Source organism: Rana temporaria, chromosome 13, assembly GCF_905171775.1.
Source record: "Rana temporaria chromosome 13, aRanTem1.1, whole genome shotgun sequence".
Classification (NCBI taxonomy): domain Eukaryota; kingdom Metazoa; phylum Chordata; class Amphibia; order Anura; family Ranidae; genus Rana; species Rana temporaria.
Genome location: NC_053501.1, coordinates 21,428,182 through 21,441,475, shown reverse-complemented (window position 1 = coordinate 21,441,475; position 13,294 = coordinate 21,428,182).

The following is a 13,294-nucleotide window of genomic DNA, read 5'->3' as shown; positions in this document are numbered from 1 at the left end:
AATTCCATTTAAATTTAGTTTCAATAGCCACAAAGGATATAAACACACTTTGTGTGCACATATTGGGCCAGATTCACGTAGAATCGTGCAAAACTGCGGCGGCGTAACGTATGACATTTACGTTACGCCGCCGCAAGTTTTACAGGCAAGTGCTTTATTCTCAAAGAACTTGCCTGTAAAGTTGCGGCGGCGTAGAGTAAATCCCCCGGCGCAAGCCCGCGTAATTCAAATGAGACGGGTAGGGGGCGTAGAGCATTTAAATTAGGCGCGTTCCCGCGCCGAACGTACTAAAAATTTCCCGACGTGCATTGCGCAAGGACGTCAATGGTTTCGACGTGAACGTAAATGGCGTCCAGCCCCATTCACGGACGAGTTACGCAAACGACGTAAAATTTTCAAATTGTGACGCGGGAACGACGGTCATACTTAACATTGGATACGCCACCTAGGGGGCATGTTTATCTTTACGCCGCGTATCTCTTACGGAAACGGCGTAAATTTACTGCGACGGGCAAGCGTACGTTCGTGAATCGGCGTAACAACTCATTTGCATATTCTACGCCGACCTCAATGGAAGCGCCACCTAGCGGCCAGCGTAAATATTGCACCCTAAGATACGACGGCGCAGGCCGTCGTATCTTAGGCATGTTTAAGTGTATCTCAGTTTGAGAATACATTTAAGCATACGACGGGTTTAGATTCGGAGTTACGTCGGCGTATCTACTGATACGCCGGCGTAACTCTTTGTGAATCTGGCCCATTGAGTTTGTGAATGAAAGCATTATCTTGTAATGGTAGCAGTGACATCATCACTGTGCCAATCATAACCTGTTCAGAGGCCAGAGCTGTGGGAGGGACCCAACAAGCTCCACCCACTACAGAAAACTACAGAAGGAGAGAAATCAACAGTGACCGGTCTTTATTACAGGAAGCACATAGGAACACTGGGATTACTGCACATATCTGGAAGAAATGCACAAAGCATACAAAAGTCAGGTAAGAATACACATACATGTAGCATGTAAAGCAGTATTCAGCTTTAACCTCCCTGGCGGTATGATTCTGTCTGGAATTACGTACCAAAAGCGGTACATTTATTTTGCAAGGAAATTGGCGTTTTATACTGTAGGCCTGTAATTTTTAGAAATAACTCACTTAAATCTGACCAAGCAAGAGTCTTGTAGGCATCCCGGGTATGATTTTTTTTTTAAAACAAAATTATAAATTATAATATAATAAATAATTATAAATAATTATAACAAATAATAATATAATTATAATAAAAATTATTCAATAATGTAATCAACTCAAAATCACTGAAATTTGCAATTGCAGAATTGTCGCTGTCATTACTTTTATTTTTTTATGACGAATTTCCCCGCAAATCGCTATCGCACAATTCTGCAAGTGATTATAATTTATTATCGCTGTTTTCTAGCTGATCTAAAACCATTTTTGACATAAAGGGACACTTTTGGACAATCTACAGTTTTTAGGCAGAAATGACATTTTTTATTATATAAAAGTACATGTAGGACACTGGGCAGACCACTAGGGACAAGGGGGGTGTGTATTTTTTACATACAGTACTGTAATCTATAAGATTACAGTATACTGTATGTAATGTGTTTGTTTACTTTTTTGAATTTGGCGCCGTTCTCCGTCCCCGTGCGTCGTAACGTCGCAGGGAACGGAGATCGGCGTCACACGGGGACTGTGAATCGAGCGAGGAGGTCCCGCTCGCTCACACAGCGGGTGGCATCGCTGGATCCAGGGACAAGGTGAGTAAACCAAGCCTGTGGATCCAGCGAAAGGTAAGCCCGTCCAGCCCGAGCGTGACTCGGGTTTGCCGATCCTAACATGTAAAACCAACCCCGAGTCGCGCTCGGGTTTACCGTCAGGGGGGTTAAATAGTACAGTAACAAGTTGATATGTGTGAACTGAAAATGGCATACAGTGAATCCTAGAGAAAACAGGGTTTTGAGGAAGGACTGCACGGTACGACTAGGGATGAGCCGAACACCCCCGGTTCGGTTCGCACCAGAACATGCGAACAAGCAAAACACCATTAAAGTCTATGGGACACGAACATTAAAAATAAAACGTGCTCATTTTAAAGACTTGTATGCAAGTTTATAAAACGTGTTTGTATCAATGCAAAAAAGGAAAAAGTAATTTAAAATGAATTGTCAGGTTTCGACAATACAGAAAAAAGTCATTGAAAAAAACAGCATGGGTTCTCCCCCAGCCCATTACCAGGCCCTTTGGGTCTGGTATGAGTTTTAAGGGGAAACCCAAACCAAAATTTAAAAAAAAAAAATGCGTGGGGGTTTCCAAAATTCCATACCAGGCACTTCAGGTCTGATATGGATTTTGAGGGGGAACCCTACACCATTAAAAAAAAAAAGTAGTGCAGGTTTCCCCTTAATATTCACACCAGACATGCAGGGCCTGGTATGGAATTTGGGGGACCCCCACGCATTTTTTTTTTTAATTTTGGTTCAGGGTTTCCCTTAATATTCATACCAGACCCAAAGGACCTGGTAATGGACTGAAGGGAAACCCAATGCCGTTTTTTACAATGACTTCTTTCTGTATTGCCGGGACCCGACAATTCATTACAGCCGTGAGTCATTTTAAGTGACTTTTTTTTCCTTTAGAAATGTCTTTTTGCTGCAGGGACAGTTCTAAACACGGGAAAGATGCGCCACTTTACAGGCATACTATAGACACCCCCCAGGTACAAAATATAAAGGAATACTTCACTTTTATTGTTTCATTTTGAGCATTATTAAAATCACTGCTCCGATGTTCGAGTCGAACTTACATTCGTCTCGAACATCAGGCTCATCCCTAGGCACGAGTTCAAGAATTGGGCCTAGAAAAGTGTTAAGGAACAAGACATACCTTACATAAAGAAGGCAGTCAGCTGGGAAGCCTCAAGGATGGCTTCTAGGGCTTGGACTTTGGACAGACCTTCTATTGATTTCTGTGGATCTGAGAAGTTAAACCACTCAGCCCTTTTATTTGATTATGGTTGGAGTGGACAGGATATTTATCATGGCCAATTAATCGTAGGGGAGTCTTCGGAGCATTAAAACATCAGTGGGGTAGTTTTGGTAAAGGGGCACTGTTGTTTGTATGGTGCTATCTGGTGTTTACTGGTTATCTAGTTCCTTAGGGACTTGGGGCCAGATTCACAAAAGAGATACGACGGCGTATCTCCTGATCCACCCGTCGTAACTATGCGGCTGATTCATAGAATCAGTTCCGCATAGATAGCCCTAAGATCCGACAGGTGTAATTGACTTACACCGTTGGATCTTAGGATGCAATTCTAGGTGGCGATTCCATTGCGGTCGGCGTAGAATATGCAAATAACTAGTTATGGCGATTCACGAATGTACGCTTTACCCGTCGCTCTAAATTTACGTTGTTTCTGTCGAGATACGCCGCGTAAAACTAAGGCTGCCCTCTAGGTGGTGTAACCCATGTTAAGTATGGCTGTCGTTCCCGCGTTGAAATTTTAAAATTCACGTCGTTTGCGTAAGTCGTCCGTGAATGGCGCTGGACGCCATTTACGTTAACGTCGAAACCAATGACGTCCTTGCGACGTCATTTAGCGCAATGCACGTCGGGTAATTTGACGGACAGAGCATGCGCAGCACGTTCGGCGCGGGAACGCGCCTAATTTAAATGGTGCCCGCCCCATTTGAATTAGGCGGGCTTGCGCCGAGCGGAATTACGTTACACCGCCGCAAGTTTACAGGTAAGAGCTTTGTGAATCAGGCACTTACGCTGTAAACCTGCGGCGGTGTAACGTAAATGGGATACGTTACGCCGCCGCCGGCATAACGTAATTGTACCTGAATCTGGCCCTTGATTCCCAAGGGACTTGTACACGTGCACCTGCACATGTGTACTAGAGTGTCTTAGTTGTGGCATCAAGGCATGCCAAAAATGTACACTGAGCTTTGCCTATCTGTTTGCCATTCCTTCACTTTAGTTTTGCTTTAGGTTTCATTTGAACTCAAATGACTTGTTGGAAGAAAAGTACATGAGGCCCCAAGAATACCATATTTATTTATTGTGCAATTATAGTATATAAATATCACAAATTAAATTTGTTGGTGCTAATAACATATTAGCATCAAATCTAAGGTAAATGTCAGGAAGGTAATGTCAGACTCCTTTACAATATTGTATGATTAATAAACATTAAAAAATATTGTATGATATTGTTTTAGGTTTTAATTGCATAATTCCATGACCTACCAGTTATTTTTATTGTAAAGGTTGTTCTGTTATTATTTAATGAGCTTCAGCTAATTCAATGTGCAGAGTAGGACACAGCACATATTAACCCGACAACACGGAACCAGAAAAAGGCTATAGGTTAGTCTTCAGTAGGATTGAACTTTTTGCTAAGTACCATTTAATCTACATAAGAAGAAATGAGAAAATCTAGCTGTTAGTAGGTCAGGAGGATAATTCAAATTTTTAGTGCTTAAATAAAATAGGCTTTTTATCTTAAAATGTTGGGGTAAAAGAAAATCCTAACATCTACATGGCCAATTTCTCCTACCTTTCCTTTGTTCCTGCAGTGGAGTGGAGTGGTCTGGCAGTCTCTTTGGCTTTTGTCGCTGATGAGAGCATTCTCTGTTCCCTATGCCACTGTTCAGGGCCGTCTTTAAGGCAGGGCAAAAGGGGAAGCTGCCCTGGGCCCTGTCATTGTTGTGGGGCCCAAAGCAGCTGCATCATACTTGCCAACTATCCCAGTTTAAATTCCCTTATCCCTTGAAGTTTTAGTCCTATGCTATGTGCTGATATCTCAGTGTAAAGTGCTGCTACTGATGCTGCTCAGCTCTGCCCTATTGTTGTGTACAGATGACTCACCTGCAGACCCTGTGTTGACATGTAAATAATCGTCATTTATATGCAAATAGCGGGAGCATTCATATGTAAATAGGGGTGGCCATATTTATATCATGTCCCTCTGCAGTGAGGAGATGATGTGCTGTAACCTCTAGCAACCAATTAGTAAGCAGTATTACAGTACAGTAATCTCTAGCAACCAATCAACAAGCAGAAATCATGTGCTGTAACCTCTAGCAACTAATCAGTGAGCCGTAATGTGTGCTGTAACCTCTAGCAACCAGTCTGTAAGTGGTAATGATATGCTGTAACCTCTGGCAACCAATCGCAATCACTGCCTAATCTGATACAGTAAACCGATTTTAAGTCTAGCTGATATTTATTGTATGTCTCAGAGCACGTGTAAAGCGATATTGCATGGCGTGGGTGGGGGTAAGAAACAGTTTGTCCAGGGTCAAATCAATATTAAAGACGCCCTGCCACTGTTGTGTCATGTAGTGATGCAGGGGGATCAGAAAATGTGTGCAGTGGGGGAGACATGAATGGAAAAATCACAGAGGTAAATATAAGAACTCTTCTACTTCAGGGACCTTACTTTGGGATTTTTATTTTTTATTTTATTTAAACCCTGACAGGGTTTCTTGTGCCAGCTTCTGTGGTCTCCAGTACGTATCCTGCTCCAGTAACCCAGTGCACTCCTGCCAGCATCCATCTCCTCATTGGGACTCATTGGGACCCAGTCCCAGTCATTGGGATCCAGAAAAAAAAGTTTTCAGATAAACTTGAAAGCCCACCCCCTGTTTACAATAAAAATTAAAAAGGGTACTGCTCAGCAGATGCTAAAATATAAAAACAGCTTTCACTGATACGTTCACCTTCTCTTTGGTGCAGTCTGTTTCTCTCGCACTCTGCTCCATGCAATGCTGTATTCTGGCCTAGGCCAACAAGGCCTAGGCCTAGGGCAGCACTTTGCAGGGGGGCAGCACGGAAAGAGTCCCCGCCGGCTTGTGCTACACTGTTAGTGTAGTGCCAGTCTTATGGGGCGGACTGGGCTGAGAAGCAAATTAGTCTAGCACCCCCATAAAGAGGAGCACACTGCTTCCGGTATGCGGGTGGCTGGCATTCCGCAACCATGGGGGGCGGCGCTGCTTCTAATATTGACTGTCCTATCATCCTTGACCATTGGCATGGTTATATCTTGTTAGTCCTCTCCATCAAATTATCAGAAATTTGTGCTTAAAGTAGAACTATAGGCAACACTTTTTTTTTCCATTTTGGATAGAGTAAGGGAGGGTTATGGCCCAGTTTATTTTTTACCATCCCTGTCCCATTGCTGAGATTTCCCTTCACTTCCTGTCCCATAGCCAAACAGGAAGTGAGAGGAAAGCTATGCAAATTAAGGGAATTCATTGCCCCCCAGGCCCTCAGCCCCTTCTCAAAAATTTCAGGGCGGTTCTTAAACAGCAAGGGGTGTGGTCCTGACAGGAAGGGGTGGGTCATATTTAAATTAGGGGGTGCACAAGTTTAGTCAGGCCTAGGGCAGCACAAAACCTAAATACACTACTGGCTCCATGGTCCTCTTCCAAAGTTCATCCATTCCACTTCCTTTGAGCCTGGGCCATCATGGGCACATCCCCAAATGCAGAGATAAGAACAGAAGCTGAGACGCTTATCACTTCTTTTGCCCCAATGATTTCATTAAGGTTTTCTTAGATTAAATAGTCCAGTTACAGTCTTAGCTCAGGTCATGTCTCACTCCATCTCAACAGGCAATTTACTCCATGATGAAGGACTCGCTGATGCCTTTCCAAATGTTAATGTAGTTCTTAGTATATATTTAATTCCGATGGCCGCTAGTTCTTCAGGAGAGAGATCATTCAGCAAATTGGTACTGATTAGGAATTATCTGAGAACCTTGATGACCCATGAAAGACTAAGTGCTATATGACTACTGGATAAAGAGAGCAGTGTTCTAAAGGAGATACAATATCAGGAGCTTATTAAAGATCTTTCCGATGCCAAGTGTAAAAAATCATTTTGTAGAAACAAAAAATTTTTTTTTGTAGATACTGTGGTGTGATGCATGAAGCTGGGGTGCAGCGCATTGTGGCGGCAATAATGCACACATTCCAAGTGCGATGAAAGAACTTGTATTGAAATAATGCAAACACAGTTCACAATAAACCCGGTGGGAAGACAATCCCACCAGGAACACTCACAGGTCCAATAGCGTGGCGAGAGCAGGTTTTAGCCAAACAGACAGCTCCTGTTGAGAGGGGCAGAATGTGGCCTGGCTGTCTTATGCCCAAGCAGGAAGATGTCCAAAAAAGTTGTGAGCCCTACGATTTCCCTTCTCGTCAAGAACATGTCCCTGCCGCTAGACCTGTCCCTGCCAGGCAGGGTATCTGTCCATACTCTATGCACCAAGCATGGGAGTCAGGGCAATAAATAGGCTCTGCCTGACCCAAGATGGCTGCTAGAGTCACATGGGTTAGCAGCATCTAATCAGAAAACTTCTCCAATGACCCAGAAAACCATAGAGAAATCATGTTATCCTTGAGCTCCTCTCCAACTGCAATGCCGATGCGAAAGAGCACCACCTGCAGTGGAGAAAGTAGACCGCACCTGTCTACATGCATATAGCTGTAAGTCAGTAAAAGTTATTTTACTTACAGTAGCTTAGATAAACTTAAAACATTTGAATTGACAGGTTCAGAGTTTAATTTTGTTCTGTATATTTATATATTTGTATATTCGTATATTCAAATAGCTTCACCAGGAGCAAACTTCTCCAACACGCTCCCACCACCACTTTCTCACAGACCCTCAATCAAGGTAGTCAGTCCAGCAAAGTATCCCACCTGTAAGAGCTATTAATAATGTGGGAAGATCCAGTAGCCTGGATTATGAATATGTATGTAGCGCTACTCCTGTAGGAACCTCGAGATTACTGTCCAGGTCTTCCCAACTTCAGCCTTAGTCCCCCAGTCTCATTGCGGTTGCGCGCCCACGGGCGACTTGATCATCAGTGCCCTGATTACTGTGCAGCCGCAACTGTGACCACCTGTGATGCCAAACTGTACACATCAGTAACACCAGACTGTGCCCATCAGTGAGGCCAATCTGTGCCCATCAGTGAGGCCAATCACTGCTGCTTTTCAGTGCCCATCAGTGCCTGTCCATTAGTGCCGCCCATCAGTGCCACCCATCCATGCCCCCTATCAGTGCCCCTTATCAGTGCCCATCAGTGCTGCCTATCAGTGCCCATCAGTGCTGCCTATTAGTGCCTCCTCACCAGTGCCAGCTTCACACCTACTATCCAGGAACTTCTCAAGTCTCATGGATACAGAGGCTACTGACCTCCTAGATCTACTCACTAGGTCCCAAACCTAGAACTGCCAGGCTGGAGGTGTTTGTGTGGGAGGAGTGAAGTTGGTTCCTGATTAGGAGCACCAGGGGTGAACTTCTGCTGCAAGAGTACAAGATTGGACTTTGTAGGATGTCTGGTGGCTCGTCCAGTAAGTTAAGTGCTGTTACTGCTTATAGTCAAGAAGATATAGGCCCAGATTCACCGAGAGCGGAGGCATATTACGCCGCTGCTCCTTGAAGTTTATTGGCCAGAATAAACTGTATTAACTGTCCAAAAGTGACCAGCGCCCATCTGTTCATGGACTCAATACAAATGATGAATCCAACCCTGAGGCGAAATGTCAGCCCACCTAACCTCTGTGGATTCCTAATGGGTTCTAGGGTGTAGAGGGTGCTACACTAAAAAAAAAAACAAAAAAAAAACAAGGGGGCACTTTTTCTTCCACTGATACCAATGATGAGATACAATTACTCCTACTAATAGGGACACTACTTCTTATCCTACTGATTGCAAACTATGAGGCCATATTTATTCTCACCAATGCTGGGCCCGGGGCTTTTTCTGCCCCCACTGGCCACAATCCAGCCCTCCTAAAGGCTGAAGAACAATAAACTGGCCCTTTGTTTGAAAAGTTTGGAGACCCCTGTTTTAAAATTTAAGACCTCAAGAGGGGTGCCTTGAGAGTTTGCATACTTTTAAGGGGTGCCACAACACAACAAGCTTGAGAAACGCTGTCGTAGTTATCCTTGAAACCTTTAAAGTTCTGACACTCTTTAAAACTGAAGAAGGGGCTTAGTAGCTACGAAACGTCTTCAACAATGCAGCACAAGTGTAGTTGAATGTGATCAACTACTACTAGATATACAGTACCTTGACCTGAATAAATAACCATCATAGTCATATAGTTCTGCTTTATATATTTATTTGTAACAGAAATCTTTTTTATCCCTCAAGCTTAAAATGAACCATACTTATCGGCGTATAACGCGCGCCGCCGTATAACGTGCACCCCAATTTTAAGAGGGAATTTTCTAAAAATAAGATAAGCAGCAATGTACAGCAAGCAACTCAGAGAGCAGCTCATATGTTCAAGGAGATACACAGTACCTTAGGGCTTCTAGCTGTCAGCACTCGATGGTGGAAGGGTGGGAGCTGGAACTCTCAGACGCAGGCAGCACTGACCGGGACTGTAGTGTGGCTTGGGGTTTCTATACATAATGTTCAGCAGTCTGTGGTGAAGGGGAGGGTGAGGAAACCCTTAAACGTCCCCCTCCTTCCCCTCCTATGGCATACCTCGGAGAGGAAGGAGGGGGACGAGCGCCCGCCGTAAATCACCGAGCCGTCATCTCCACTCGGCTCTCACTCAGCTGTCACGTCACACACGCACAGTCCCGCCTCCGCCATCAGCATTGGACCATCTCCTGTGACAGACAGAACACTGGTCCAATGCTAGTGGCGGAGGCGGGACTGTGTGGGTGTGACGTGACAGCCGAGTGAGAGCCGAGAGGAGATGACGGCTCGGTGATTTCCGGCGGGCGCTCGTCCCCCTCCTTCCCCTCCGAGGTATGCTAACGGTGTATAGCGCGCACCCGTGATTACGCCGATAAATACGGTATTTAAAACATCAATTTGAAAGCATCAATTCTAAGAAAAATTGACACAAACCGATTCCAGTTATTACGAACTTCAGAAGTTAACCATGTTTCAAAACCCGTCTATACTACAGAATTCCACAATTTCCTTGCAGATTGGTCGAAGACCCCCGAAATCCCGCTGAGAATTTTTACACAAAGTCAGACTTGATAAGCACCGCTAATGAACTTGGACAGGCTGGAAAATATTCATAAAATGCTTTTAAATATTGATATGATGTCATGGCGTGTCTGAAAAATCTGAAATGTTCATCTCCAAAGCAAGGCATGTTGTGTCTAATTTATGAAATAGAAACTGATTATTGCTATTTCAGAATACAGCGGAATATGCATCGGTGTGAGTAATAAAATAATTATCGGATGGAGGGAAAGCTTGTAAATGGGCAAATGCAAATGAGTTTCCTGACTATTAAATGATAATCTTCACTTTTTGCTCATAATTGATGCTAGGAGTATTCATATTTAAAAACAAATATCTTTTTATTTCCTCTCAACCATTGTAAACGCTGTATAAAAAGCCTTGACTATATGACAGCTTCTGCTCTGCCGGAACAATGGGCAAAAAAAAAGGATTCTTGTCTAGATAACATTATTTCTCCCTGTTTGCAACAAAGGACAGTTTGCATTCAGTAATTATAAATTTTATATCAATGAGCTCGTTCCTGGGTTTGCATATCTAATTTTGGGAGAATAAAATGGATTTGATCAGTTATAAGAGAATTAGGTCTGATACCTTAGCTGTGAATAAACCAGTGTTAACCTAAGCAAATCCTTTGCAGAACAATAAAATGATGCCAGGGCTGATTTGGAAAATTATTTTGTTTTGTATAAAAACTTTTTTTTTTCTTCAACAGATAACAGACAGGACAGAAACATATTCAGAAACTGTTGATTACATTTTTTTTTGTGATTTTACAGAAACGTAAAGAAAGAGTCCATGCATAAAGTGATATTATTAGTTATAGATGAAGCCTGGTGGGTTGAGTCAGCCCCTGTTGTTTTATATGCAGGCAGCAGTGAGATGTTCCTGCCGTATTTCTGACTCTGATTCTGTTCATCTGGAAGTTTGGCGTGTTCCTGGCCACCTTTGTGTGTTCCAGCTCCTCCTGATACATTTTCCATTATACAAAACAAGCGCTTAAAGAGGATTTCCGCCTGAAAAAAATAAAATAAAAGTCAGCAGCTACAAATACTGTAGCTGTTGACTTAGGCCCCATACACACGGGAGGATTTATCCGCGGATACGGTCCAGCGGACCGTTTCCACGGATAAATCCTCTCGAGGATTTCCGCGGATTTCTATGCGATGGCGTGTACACACCATCGCATTGAAATCCGCGCCGAAATCCTCTGGCGATGACGTGTCGCGCCGTCGCCGCGATTATGACGCGGCGACGTGCGCGACGCTGTCATATAAGGAATTCCACGCATGCGTCGAATCATTACGACGCATGCGGGGGATCCCTTCGGACGGATGGATCCGGTGAGTCTATACAGACCAGCGGATCCATCCGTTGGGATGGACTCCAGCAGATGGATTTGTTTGGCATGTCAGCAAATATTCGATCTGCTGGAATCCATCCCAGGGGAGATATATCCGCGGAAACAGATCCGCTGGAGTGTACACACCAAAGGATCTATCCGCTGAAACCCATTTGCTGGGATTTTTCAGCGGATGGATTCTATCGTGTGTATGGGGCCTAAGGGCTCGTTCACACGGGTGGCCCGTTCAGGTCCGCCTGCCAGTTTTTTAGGCGGACCTTAACGGGCTCTCCGTGCTCTTCTATGGAGCCGCGGATGTCAGCGGTGACATGCCCGCTGACATCCGACCCGCTCCGATCCGACAAAGTGTGACGGAGAAAAAAACTACTTTTCCATCCGTCTGGCGGATCGGATCGGGTGAACACGGACAGACGGTCCGTGTTCATCCGATCCCCCCATAGGGGAGAGTGGAGAAAAGACAGGGCGGTCCCTGCACAGTGTGCGGGGCCGAGTCATACACTTGGCAGCTATGGCCGCCGAGTGTATCACACGGGAACGCGCCCAGCAAGGTAACCCCCTCGGGGGAGAGCTTCCCAGAGGGGGTTAGCTCTTGCGTGGGAGGAGCTGCGAGAGCCGCCGTGGGACCCCAGAAGACAAGGATCGGGGACACTCTGTGCAAATCGAACTGCACAGTGACCTGTTTTTTTTTTCTTTTAAATAACCAAACCTTTAGTGTCCCTTGAACTCTTTCAAAGGAACTGTTGGTCCCTTACTTAATAATTGTTACTCTTTTTCCTCCTTGCTCTTATCACATCTTGTAATCTCTTTCTATGAACTTCCTGTAGATGTTGGCATGCTTCAGCAGAGACTTTGCAGCAGTGACTATGGCAGAATGCACCAGCGCACTGAGCATTGGAACAGCTGCTTGTAGTCAATTTAGAAGCGTGCGGGAAAGGGTGATAACACAGTAGCCAGAGTAAAAGTTGTCATACTAGGAAAGTGCCAGTGAATATTTGTTGCTGGTGTGATTTAGCAAGAAGAAGAAGAACAAATAAAGAAAGGATTTAGGTTGTTGACATTAGAACACGTGCAGCAACATGTTTGGTTTCAGTATTTGGGTTTAGATACAGTATATTTTAATGAATGCTTTGTGAGATAAGAGTAATGTTTAAATTCTATCTCCTACCCACCCATCCATCTTACCCACCATCATCCATCCATTCACCCATCCACCTGTCTATCTTTCTAACTGTAAGGGTGTGGGCAGGTGCAGTCTGTAGTTCCCACTGAAGGTGGTGCTTGATTGAAGCAGCATTACAGAAAAGGAAGGAAGTTGTAAAGGAACCTGGTTCCTCTATGACGTCCTGTGGTCATCAGGGGAGCAGCTGTCCGATTGGACGCTGGTACCCCACATGACCTCAGCAACTATCTTGGGTCAGGACAGTGTCTATGTAAAGCGGAGTTCCAGCCTTTTTATGTTTATTAAAAGTCAGCAGTTACAAAAATTGTAGCTGCTGATTTTTAATAAACAGACACTTACCTGCTCCACGGTCCAGCAATGCGGCCGCCCGGAGTGTCTCTCCTCTCTACCGGCACCTCCATTCACCTGGCCATGACAGCTTAAAGCCACCTTTTTCAGCCAGGGTGCCCAGGCACCATGGGGTGCCTTGAGGTTTCTTCAGGGGTGCATTGGCAAAATGCCTAAAAATTGCCCAAAAATTGTATACAAGCCAGCAGATAGATCAAGCTTGCCTTTTAGAAACACAACGCCACAGGTTTTTATTGTGCACCATTACAACCTTCCAGCCACTGGCATCCTAACAACCATCAGTGTTGATAAGAAGGGTGTTATCGCCTACACAGCATCCATGTTTGACCCTCCCCTGCCCCTCTCCATTAACACTGGGGTCACACAT